Source organism: Ylistrum balloti, unplaced genomic scaffold, assembly GCF_031769215.1.
Source record: "Ylistrum balloti isolate Yb309-2 unplaced genomic scaffold, AGI_CSIRO_Ybal_v1 Utg369852, whole genome shotgun sequence".
Taxonomy (NCBI): Eukaryota; Metazoa; Mollusca; class Bivalvia; order Pectinida; family Pectinidae; genus Ylistrum; species Ylistrum balloti.
In genome coordinates, this window is record NW_026782004.1 from 1,489,998 (window position 1) to 1,502,698 (window position 12,701).

The 12,701-nt window shown below is 39.2% G+C and overlaps 1 protein-coding gene across 1 annotated transcript in view; it reads left to right on the plus strand.

Annotated features, from left to right (window-relative positions):
• The first annotated feature begins 491 nt into the window (after window positions 1-491).
• The window catches only part of LOC132545683 (FMRFamide receptor-like), a 48,748-nt gene continuing 36,538 nt past the window's right edge, over window positions 492-12,701 (plus strand). Inside the window, exon 1 of the mRNA XM_060209373.1 lies at window positions 492-556. The gene's annotated coding sequence lies outside the window, so the exon portion shown is untranslated. The remainder of the gene's footprint in view (window positions 557-12,701) is intronic.

Sequence of the window (12,701 nt, forward strand, 5' to 3'; positions counted from 1 at the left end):
GTGTCGTCTTCCTTCTTTGTACGTATGTGGAAGGTGATTACGTTGCGTTCCGTGTTTGTTTTGTTCTTGTATGTCCCGTATTTGCCGCTTTGTTTTGACTTTAGTTTTCCCTATGTTCGTTCATATTCACTGTCTTTCCTGTCTTGCGTGTTATATGCAGTGTTCTGTGCTGTGTTTAATATGCATTTTGATGCTTGCTGGTATGTGCTGTGTACCCTAGCAGGTTCTGTCAGCTGGGCGGAGTCAGGCACTGGAGTGTGGAAGGGCGGTACAAGCGCATGGCTGCTGGGCCGTGTCCACGTGCTCCATCACAGAACTAAGCCATTTGTGATAGCAGAATGTGAAGGGACTGTCCCGCTCGTGCGAGCTACCACAAGTTCCTTGTGTGTTCTAAGTTTCTCTTTTTGGTTTGTTGTTCAGGACACACTGGATTTACACTGACCTTACCACGTGTCTGTCGGGACGTACTTTGTCATGTGATGTGTGGTTGATATACACGCTATCTGAATTCAAACAGTAACCTTGGGAACGTCACCACAATTATTTATTGTAAAAGGTAAGTGTCTTCTCACCTTTCATAAACAGTAATAGATCCGGATATATACGGGCCATTACAGGACACGACTAGCACGTATGTTAAAAAATACAAAACAAGGCCAACTTTAACGGAATTTGTCAATGTTATCTTTTACATTTGCTTCGTGCTTGTTATCAGAGATTTTTTTATTCAAATCCTATCTAGAAATTTATCGTTTTGACTTGTAGCTGTGTGTATATACGTATTACAGAGGTGGTGCACATATGTAGAAAACTCGCCGGTCGTTCGGCAAAGTTCACAAGACAGTTTTGTAACCTCGTGAGTTTTGCTTTTTAGAGGAATCATTCAAGTCTAAAATTATCCTCAGACAGGAGACCATAAACACGACTTTAATTTGTTTTATAAGCTAAAAGTTTGAAGTGTTTGAGCCGCGAGTGGCCCAGATCCCTCTCGAGATAATACCAACTGTAGTCATACAAGGCCAGTATTGAACATACAATGTAGCTGGGTTAATGAAATTGATACCATTTCTTAAAAATACGTGTATACAAAGGGTTGTTCTCATTATTGACAATAGTTCATAGGCAGAACATGGTGTGAACGGTTTATAACAATCCCCTGATGCACTGTCGGTATGGGGACCTACTGTTATACGAAAGGTGCAAAGGGACCCGGACACATGGCCCCCAGCAGTGTGTGTGCAGCAGCTTCGGTGCGTGACGAACACATCTGCTGTTCGTGTCGCGTTAACCATGATTAGAGTGGCAAGGGTAATTAGGATATTTGCTATAAGTTGTACAGACAGACGTATAAGAGGGTTGATCTTTGATGAGTTTCAGTTTAGTTACCAATGATGACATTAATCACACACTAAATAGAAATTACGACACCACTAAGTCCTCTGATACTTGTAAACATCCGATATATTGGTAATGAAATGCTTCTCAACCGTGGATTTAACAGCTGTCATCAATCGAGATATATGTGACAATTCTCCAGCCAGGCAGTACCGTGGTCCTGCATTATTGACGAGGTGTGACCGAACTAGGTCCATCGACTGTACTTTAATCAGCGACGGAAAGTCGTCCATCGCTGGGTCCATCATTCAGTTTATAGTTAATATGTAATTACATAATTTGATAGCGCATAACAAAAACAATACTATACAAACAACTTTACATCTGTATCGGAGACATGACGATACGATCAGTTCCTGCTATGTGACACTGTGGCGGAGACTATCATCCGCCATGGACCGTAACGGTGTGTGTAATAATGATGACCTTGGTTAGTATACCCGTCACGTCCAATGGGACGTGGTTTCCTCCCCAGAATGGTAACTGATACACTCGACAGGTACAATTGTTGTGATCCAGGTAGATGAATATGACAGGTAAAGGGTCGTAAATTGTACTGACATATATCAAGATCCGGGAAATAACGAACGATGTCGATTAGTTACAACACGAAGTTGAACTGGTGATCTGTCATTTTTATAGCACTGGATCACATTCCATCAACCTACTGTGAACTTCAAAAAAATACTTCAGATATTTGTATTAAAATAGTGTTAATAAATATGTCGGTTAACATGTACAATGTAGCGTATCAAAGCGTTAAACGACTTCTATCGTAATCTCTGCCGTGGAGGCTTCCCTGTTACCCACCATGTGTCGATCAGTTCACTCCCAGAAGTCGACATTACTGGTGTGCCCTGTAAAACTAGTCCATCCTGGGAAATCAACAATACCCTCATTTTGTAAATCTACTTCCTCCCCAAGAGGTCAACCGCGGAAATCGCCTCCGTCTCCCGGGAGTCGCGTGACAATACTTTTCACTGGTGTGACAGCTCCCTCCCGAATCAGTCGACAGTATCCCACCCATTTAAAGCTAGACTTGTACGTCCTTCACCAGAAGTCTATAAACCTGACTACTATTTTATTTCATTTCGCACGCAACAGCATAATAAGGTAATAAGATACATATAAGGCAAGTTAATTTCAAAATCATACATATAGTACTTGTACATGTACAGTCAAGTAGTATTGGTGATGTGAGGACAATCGTCAACATTAAAATCACACAATAAGGATTATTGGTATAGGATGGTGTAAAACATGGCCAATAAATTCTCACTGCTCGATCGACAATATTCCATCGTCTGAACATACTCCCTCCTCGATGAATCGACAATATCCCACCGTCTGAACATACTCCCTCTACGATGAATCGACAATATTCCACCGTCTGAACATACTCCCTCTTCGATGAATCGACAATATTCCACCGTCTGAACATACTCCCTCCTCGATGACCAATGTACACCTTGATGAGTTGACATTATTCCACCAAGTAGACACATGTCCGCCTAGATGAGTCGTCATTATACCAGTAAGTAGACCTGCTCCTTCCTCCTACAAGAGTTGACGAAATCTATAAAGTTACAGATACTTTCTTCTTGAACAGTGGACAATATATATTTTGATAAAATTATAATTTGTCTTGAATTTGAAAATATCCGTTGTGAGTCTAAATACACAGAATCTGTATCATTGTCATTCTGAGCCAAGACCAGGACTTTATTCCGCGGTCTGATATGAAAAGATATGGAATTTTTTTTCCCGACCGAATCACATGTCTGACCAAGTTATATACTGTATAAATGTACCGATTTGTTTGTCTGTCCGGGTCGCCTTTCTAACCATCGTCTTACCAAGTTACATATCGCAACACACACACCTTTGTTTTGTTGCCTGTCTCTTAGTACACGTTTACAATATAGGTGATCTGGAAATTCTATATTTAACTACTACAAGTGTATGCAGTAATATATATATAACGGGTATCAAGATAAAAATAGACGAAATATATACAGAATAAAACATGTTAATGTTTCTGACTCCGTACAATGTGACATAGTTTCTTATACCCCTTATACAGCAGGGACTATCATTTGTCATCCGGAGCAGGCCCAAACGAGAATGAATGGACTGGGGTCAAAGTCATGTCACTGGTTACAGAGATATGAATTTGTTCTGTATACTTTCTGCGCCGTGAATTTAACCTTTTTCTTACATCATCTTAGAGAGACACGTATTGTCTTTCAACGGGTATTGGATCAGCGAAGTTGGCAAGGTATTTGTGCAAGTAATTTCACAAGGAATAAAGCAATCTGTATTGATTCTGCAAGGTAGACATTAAATGATCGCACATACTGACCGCAGGGTTGAGATGGTTTAGTCCGGTTACAGATGATGATGGTTATATTGATTGCCTTTGTCCGAGAGGTAAAAGTCAGCACGACATAGGACTGAACTTTATAGAGCACCATTTTGTCCAGCGTATCGCGCAGGTCTTAGTTATCACAGGTTATCACTCAGGACAATTAATGAAAATAAACGCTTACTCATGAATTGACAACGAGGCTACTGTAGATTTTGTCTGAGTTCGATCTGAAGCATCCACGGGTGAAGAGGATTCATTTTTGTATAAGCGGTGGGCCTCGGATCCCCGTGACAGGAGGTGCGGAGCCCACTGAACAGGGAAAATAGAACAAATTCTTTCAAATTCATTTTCTTCTTAAGGAATATCAGGATTTTGTCCTAATTTGGTCTGAAACAACCTTGGGGCAATAGGGCTCAATTTTCTATAAACGATTGGTCTGACCCCTTCTCTTTTAACCCAGAGTAATAAAACAAACCCTTGAAAATTCTACCCCTTCTGTTGTAGGAATGCATGGACCGTGTCCCAGTTTGGTCTGGAGGGTCCTTTGGTAGTTGAGAATCCTTCTCGTATAGACGTATATTTTGGCCCACTAGAACAGAAGGGTCATGACCCATAGGGGAAGTAGAGCAAATTCATTTAAATCCTTCTACTGGAGGATGGCTTTTTGCTGAGGAGAATTTCGTATAAATGGTTTGCCTGACCCCCTAGGGTTAGAGAGTTGTGGCAACTTGGGAAAATAGATATAAATATTTGGATTTCGCTCTCCTTTAGTTTAGACGAAGGTCATAATGATCCATCCAGGTCATAAAGGTCTCATGTTACTAGTGTACGTCAGGGGCCTCTGCCAGTGTCACGTTTATTGTTTGAACTTTTTACAATTGAACAAAAGCATATATTCAAAGACCTTCCATCCCTATGTTGAAATACTTTATTAAGCATCATTTACGACTAAAAGACCAGTTTGAGAGACTCGTATAACGGGTCGCCCTTTTTATTAACCACTGTGTTTTTGGGGGAAAAGTGTTTTAAATGTATCTGTCAGCTGTCGATGTATTGCAAAATCATGACTGGTATTGGGAACAGGACGTAGAATTAAGACGACACGGATTGATATTAGGAACAAGACGTAGAATGAGGTCACAGGGTTGATATTGGGAACAAGACATAAGAATGAAGACACAGGGTTGATATTCAGAACAAGACATAAGAATGAAGACACAGGATTGATATTTGGAACAAGACGTAGAATGAAGTCGATACAGGGTTATTCTATACCGTTTGACCCGTGAACCGACAATGAATATCAAGACTACCGTGAAACATCACGACAATGGAAAGTAAATAGAAATACTATTAGGAAACACAAATTGAACTAAATGCTTAACACAATTTATATTGCATTCAGAAAAAAAGTACTCTCGGAAACGGAGGATCTAAGTAGAAAGAAAACAATTACTTTTCCTAGAATCTGGAAGTTGAAATCAAACGAAAGTGAACACTGTATCGGAAGGTAATAGCAAAAACAATAATGATTTTCAAAATGAACAGTTCCTATTGAAAGATAGATAGATGTTTCACTGATAGTAAGCGACAACCGAAATCAAACGTACACAAAATATGTACCCTTGGAAACCGGTAATTGAAATTGGACACAATCAAACGTGCTGTTTGAACCCGCTGATGATTAAAACCGAACGGGAAAAACAAATGCATTTTTACGAAGCGACAATCAAACTGAACGCAGGCGACAAACGCCGTACATATACTTACTATTGAATACAAACGATAGTACGCGTCTTTTACCCGATAGAAACCGGTGCCTTTCTCGAAACAAACACTGGTTCTAGCAAATAACATACAGTCAAAATTTTACTTGAACAGAGAGATTGATGCTAAAATGTTGGTGGACAGGACAGACGGACTCGTGGATTATACAATACTGGTGCTGAAGTTGTTATGGAGAGGACAGACGGACATCGCTCCAGGAGCTGAAGTTGAGGCAAAAAGGAAAGACGAAGACCACTTCTGGTTAAGAGTAGGATAGGCAGACACATGGACGTTATACTCCGGGCGCTGAAGTTGTTATGGAGAGGACATAGTGGACACCCTGCTCCTGGTGCTGAAGTTGAGGTGGAAAGGACAGACGGACATCACTCCTGGTGCTGAGGTTGTAATGGATAGGATAGACGGACATTTCTCCTGGTGCTGAGGTTGTTATGGAGAGGACAGACGGACATCACTCCTGGTGCTGAGGTTGTTATGGATAGGATAGACGGACACAAAGATTATATACTCCTGGTGATTAATTTGTGAAGGCAGCAAGACGGACGAAAGGACCACACATTCATGGTGCTTATGATGAGATGGAAATGAAATAGAAAGTGGGCGATCGGACTTTTAATGTTGTAACGCAGAACGCTGAGGAATGACCGGGCGGGGAATCTATCCGGAATGACTTGCCAAACACGTGGGTAAGTGCCTTACTGGTCCGCCCTGCTGGTGTTAACAACTCGTTGATTATCAAACTTCCCGGGAGACTTTATACATGTAGCTACTGGGTAACGATCTCGGCAATCAGTTATCTGGAATACGATCAGATTACACAACACAGCATTATTCTTCCTGCAGTATAAAGTACTGAAAAATTAAAACATGGATACCGGTGTTTTGATGACGCTTGACATGAAAGCGGCAACGAGACGGTACAGGAATTGTTCAATGACGACGACCTGTAGGTATAAGTGATCTTTTGACATTGTTCAGGAATATGTGTAATAAAATAGCGGTTCAGGAATAGGTAATTTGATGACACGGTTCAGGATAAAGTGTAATGATGACACGGTTCAGGATGAGGTGTAATGATTACACGGTTCAGGTTAGGTGTTATGATGACACGGTTCAGGTTAGGTGTTATGATGACACGGTTCAGGATAAACTGTTATGATGACACGGTTCAGGATAAAGTGTTATTATGACACAGTTCAGGTTAGGTGTTATGATGACACGGTTCAGGATAAAGTGTTATGATGACACGGTTTAAGAAAAAGTGTTATGATGGCAAGGTTTAGGAAAAAGTGTTATGATGGCAAGGTTCAGGTTAGGTGTTATGATTACACCGTTCAGGATAAAGTGTTATGATGACACGGTTCAGGAAAAAGTGTTTTGATGACACGGTTTAGGAAAAAGTGTTATGATGAAACGGTTCAGGATAAAGTGTAATGATGACACGGTTTAGGATGAAGTGTAATGATTACACGGTTCAGGTTAGGTGTTATGATGACACGGTTCAGGTTAGGTGTTATGATGACACGGTTCAGGATAAAGTGTTATGATGACACGGTTCAGGATAAAGTGTTATTATGACACGGTTCAGGTTAGGTGTTATGACACGGTTCAGGATAAAGTGTTATGATGACACGGTTTAAAAAAAAGTGTTATGATGGCAAGGTTTAGGAAAAAGTGTTATGATGGCAAGGTTCAGGTTAGGTGTTATGATGACACTGTTCAGGATAAAGTGTTTTGATGACATGGTTCAGGAAAAAGTGTTTTGATGACACGGTTTAGGAAAAAGTGTTATGATGAAACGGTTCAGGATAAAGTGTTATTATGACACGGTTCAGGTTAGGTGTTATGATGACACGGTTCAGGAAAAAGTGTTTTGATGACACGGTTTAGGAAAAAGTGTTATGATGAAACGGTTCAGGATAAAGTGTTATTATGACACGGTTCAGGTTAGGTGTTATGATGACACGGTTCAGGATAAAGTGTTATGATGACACGGTTGAGGAAAAAGTGTTTTGATGACACGGTTTAGAAAAAAGTGTTATTATGACACGGTTCAGGTTAGGTTATATGATGACACGGTTCAGGATAAAGTGTTATGATGACACGGTTTAAGAAAAAGTGTTATGATGGCAAGGTTCAGGTTAGGTGTTATGATTACACGGTTCAGGATAAAGTGTTATGATGACACGGTTAAGGATAAAGTGTAATGATGACACGGTTCAGGATAAAATGTAATGATGACACGGTTCAGGATAAAGTGTTATTATGACACAGTTCAGGTTAGGTGTTATGATGACACGGTTCAGGATAAAGTGTTATGATGACACGGTTTAAGAAAAAGTGTTATGATGGCAAGGTTTAGGAAAAAGTGTTATGATGGCAAGGTTCAGGTTAGGTGTTATGATGACACGGTTCAGGATAAAGTGTTATGATGACACGGTTCAGGAAAAAGTGTTTTGATGACACGGTTTAGGAAAAAGTGTTATGATGAAACGGTTCAGGATAAAGTGTAATGATGACACGGTTTAGGATGAAGTGTAATGATTACACGGTTCAGGTTAGGTGTTATGATGACACGGTTCAGGTTAGGTGTTATGATGACACGGTTCAGGATAAAGTGTTATGATGACACGGTTCAGGATAAAGTGTTATTATGACACGGTTCAGGTTAGGTGTTATGACACGGTTCAGGATAAAGTGTTATGATGACACGGTTAAAAAAAAGTGTTATGATGGCAAGGTTTAGGAAAAAGTGTTATGAGGGCAAGGTTCAGGTTAGGTGTTATGATGGCAAGGTTCAGGTTAGGTGTTATGATGACACTGTTCAGGATAAAGTGTTTTGATGACATGGTTCAGGAAAAAGTGTTTTGATGACACGGTTTAGGAAAAAGTGTTATGATGAAACGGTTCAGGATAAAGTGTTATTATGACACGGTTCAGGTTAGGTGTTATGATGACACGGTTTAAGAAAAAGTGTTATGATGGCAAGGTTTAGGAAAAAGTGTTATGAGGGCAAGGTTCAGGTTAGGTGTTATGATGACACGGTTCAGGATAAAGTGTTATGATGACACGGTTCAGGAAAAAGTGTTTTGATGACACGGTTTAGGAAAAAGTGTTATGATGAAACGGTTCAGGATAAAGTGTTATTATGACACGGTTCAGGTTAGGTGTTATGATGACACGGGTAATGTTATGACACGGTTCAGGTTAGGTGTTATGATTACAACGTTCAGGATAAAGTGTAATGATGACACGGTTCAGGATAAAATGTAATGATGACACGGTTCAGGTTAGGTGTTATGATTACACCGTTCAGGATAAAGTGTTATGTGTAGGTGTGTAATGATGACACGGTTCAGGATAAAGTGTAATGATGACACAGTTCAGGATAAAATGTTATGACACGGTTCAGGATAAAGTGTTATGATGAAACGGTTCAGGATAAAGTGTAATGATGACACGGTTCAGGATAAAATGTAATGATGACACGGTTCAGGTTAGGTGTTATGATTACACCGTTCAGGATAAAGTGTAATGATGACACGGTTCAGGATAAAGTGTAATGATGACACAGTTCAGGATAAAATGTTATGACACGGTTCAGGATAAAGTGTTATGATGAAACGGTTCAGGATAAAGTGTAATGATGACACGGTTCAGGATAGGTGTTATGATGACACGGTACAGGATAAAGTGTAATGATGACACGGTTCAGGAATAGATGTTATGATGACATGGTTCAGGATAAAGTGTTATGATGACACGGTACAGGATAAAGTGTAATGATGACACGGTTCAGGAATAGATTTAATGATGACACGGTTTAGGATAAAGTGTTATGATGACACGGTTCAGGATAAAGTGTAATGATGACACGGTTCAGGAATAGGTGTTATGACGACACAGTACCAATGAGTAAATGTTACATGCGTGTGTCTGCTCAACGTTGCACTGATGTAAAGGTTACCAGAAAAAAACATGGTTTTAACCATGGATTTATATAGTTTAACTCTGATACAACAAGGATTGAAAGTCGCTACGCGCGGCGAAAATAACCGCAATTATACAGTCCTTGACATGGTAATTACCACAAACAAAGATCACCTTTTGTCACACTAGTTCATTGAAATATATTTGGAGAATACGTCAACGTATAGAGCATCAAGATATATGTGTATATCAGATTGCTACGTCCTAAAGACAAGTATGTTTAGATAGTTCCATAGGGGCTCCAGCTGTCACCTGACCCGAATAATTTAATTGTGGCAACACCAAACATGCCGACACACTTGTATTGCTGTCATTCAAGTTGTCACGTGACTTCAAAAGACCTGCAATTAGTGATTGAATAAAACAGGACGCTCAAGTTTACAAATACTACTTAACAAGTTACAGCCAGCAGACATTTTACAATATCCTTACCGAGATATATTGCAAAGCCAGTGATGTGTGGACTTGAGATCAGATGAGTCAGGAAGTGGGAGTCACCAAGTAAGCATGCGCAAACTGCAACTGTCTGAGAACACGCTGATTATATAAGTTATATGTAACTGTAAATTATAAAACACACGAGACAGAGGGTCGTAAATGACATAAACTGGTGGTGTTTTCATATAGTTACTGATCGTCAGAAAGGAACAGATCGACTATGTTATAATGACGCAATACACATATATTAATATTCGACAGCAGATAAACCGTACCTGCTCGAAGGCCAGGAGGGCTTATGACGAGGTACAAGTTCGGCACTTTTTGTGTTTGCCGTTTGTTGGAAACAACTTGTTGGAAACGTGGCCGTTTTTAATTTCTAGTAGATATTTCTGTTTCCGTGCGTCGGGATATCCATATCGGTCCTTAAGGAAGCGGAAGTCTGTATTGACATATAACGGCACATTCTAGTTCCTGCACTGGAAGCCCTCGCGATTAACGTTCCCATGTCGACATGGCGTCTATTTTGTTATTATAAGTTAACTTGATGATTAACGGAGGATTCAATTCTCTTAAACCCGTGTGATAGAGTCGAGGTTACAAGCGACCTAAATAGCCCGGTTTATGTTCATATCCAACCGACACGAGCTGAAACACGTGTTTCGCTTAGTACACAATCAAAGCATATCTATTTTTATCGTAATTAAATAAGTGTATATAATACCACAAACAAAAATTGGAGCATAAGCTGGGCGGTCGTTTGATTTAGCCATAAAAACACATTAAATGTGAAAAAATTTGCAACGTACTGTTGTTTTCGTTTTTGAACATTGATCGAAACACGCACTTAAATCATGGTTACATCTGGTGCCCTCTCAAACAAGGACGAGAAATAACGTAACCAGAGAATATCATCAGTCTTGTTACAAAATCCTGATGTCACCTTTACCTTGCAATTTACCCTCTGTTTTGTTACAAAATCCTGATGTCACCTTTACCTTGCAATTTACCCTCTGTTTTGTTACAAATTCCTGATGTCACCTTTACCTTTCAATTAACCCTCAGTCTTGTTACAAAATCCTGATGTCACCTTTACCATACAATTTACTCTCAGTCTTGTTACAAATTCCTGATGTCACCTTTACCTTACAAGTTACCCTTTCTCTTGTTACAAAATCATGATGTCACCTTTACCTTACAATTTACTCTCTGTCTTGTTACAAAATCCTGATGTCAACTTTACCTTTCAATTTACCCTCTGTTTTGTTACAAATTCCTGATGTCACCTTTACCTTTCAATTTACTCTCTGTCTTGTTACAAAATCCTGATGTCACCTTTACCTTTCAATTTACCCTCTGTCTTGTTACAAAATTTTGATGTCACCTTTACCTTACAATTTACCCTTTCCCTTGTTACAAAGTCTTGATGTCACCTTTATCTTACAATTTACTCTCTGTCTTGTTACAAAATCCTGATGTCACCTTTACCTTACAATTTACTCTCTGTCTTGTTACAAAATCCTGATGTCACCTTTACCTTTCAATTTACCCTCTGTCTTGTTACAAAGTCTTGATGTCACCTTTAACTTTCAATTTACCCTCTGTCTTGTTACAAAATTCTGATGTCACCTTTACCTTACAATTTACCCTCTGTCTTGTTACAAAATTCTGATGTCACCTTTACCTTTCAATTTACCCTCTGTCTTGTTACAAAATTCTGATGTCACCTTTACCTTACAATTTACCCTCTGTTTTGTTACAAAATCCTGATGTCACCTTTACCTTACAATTTACCCTTTCACTTGTTACAAAGTCTTGATGTCACCTTTAACTTTCAATTTACTCTCTGTCTTGTTACAAAATTCTGATGTCACCTATACCTTACAATTTACCCTCTGTCTTGTTACAAAGTCTTGATGTCACCTTTAACTTTCAATTTACCCTCTGTCTTGTTACAAAATTCTGATGTCACCTTTACCTTACAATTTACCCTCTGTCTTGTTACAAAATTCTGATGTCACCTTTACCTTTCAATTTACCCTCTGTCTTGTTACAAAATTCTGATGTCACCTTTACCTTACAATTTACCCTCTGTTTTGTTACAAAATCCTGATGTCACCTTTAACTTACAATTTACCCTCTGTTTTGTTACAAAATTCTGATGTCACCTTTACCTTACAATTTACCCTCTGTTTTGTTACAAAATCCTGATGTCACCTTTACCTTACAATTTACCCTCTGTTTTGTTACAAAATCCTGATGTCACCTTTACCTTACAATTTACCCTCTGTCTTGTTACAAAATCCTGATGTCACCTTTACCTTACAATTTACTCTCTGTCTTGTTACAAAATCCTGATGTCACCTTTACCTTACAATTTACCCTCTGTCTTGTTACAAAATCCTGATGTCACCTTTACCTTTCAATTTACCCTTTCACTTGTTACAAAGTCTTGATGTCACCTTTATCTTACAATTTACCTCTGTCTTGTTACAAAATTCTGATGTCACCTTTACCTTACAATATATCCTCCAATTTATAAGTCCCTACGTATATGCAATATTCATAACATGATGTGGACCCTCAAAGGTTCAGAATACCATGAATCGTCATAAGGGCCATGTTGACTATTGGACGTTTGACATCACAAGAGAGAACAAATCGTTTATTAAAAGACAAATGAATATTTAAGTAAAAAAGGCACCCGAACGGTGATCTCAGCTGT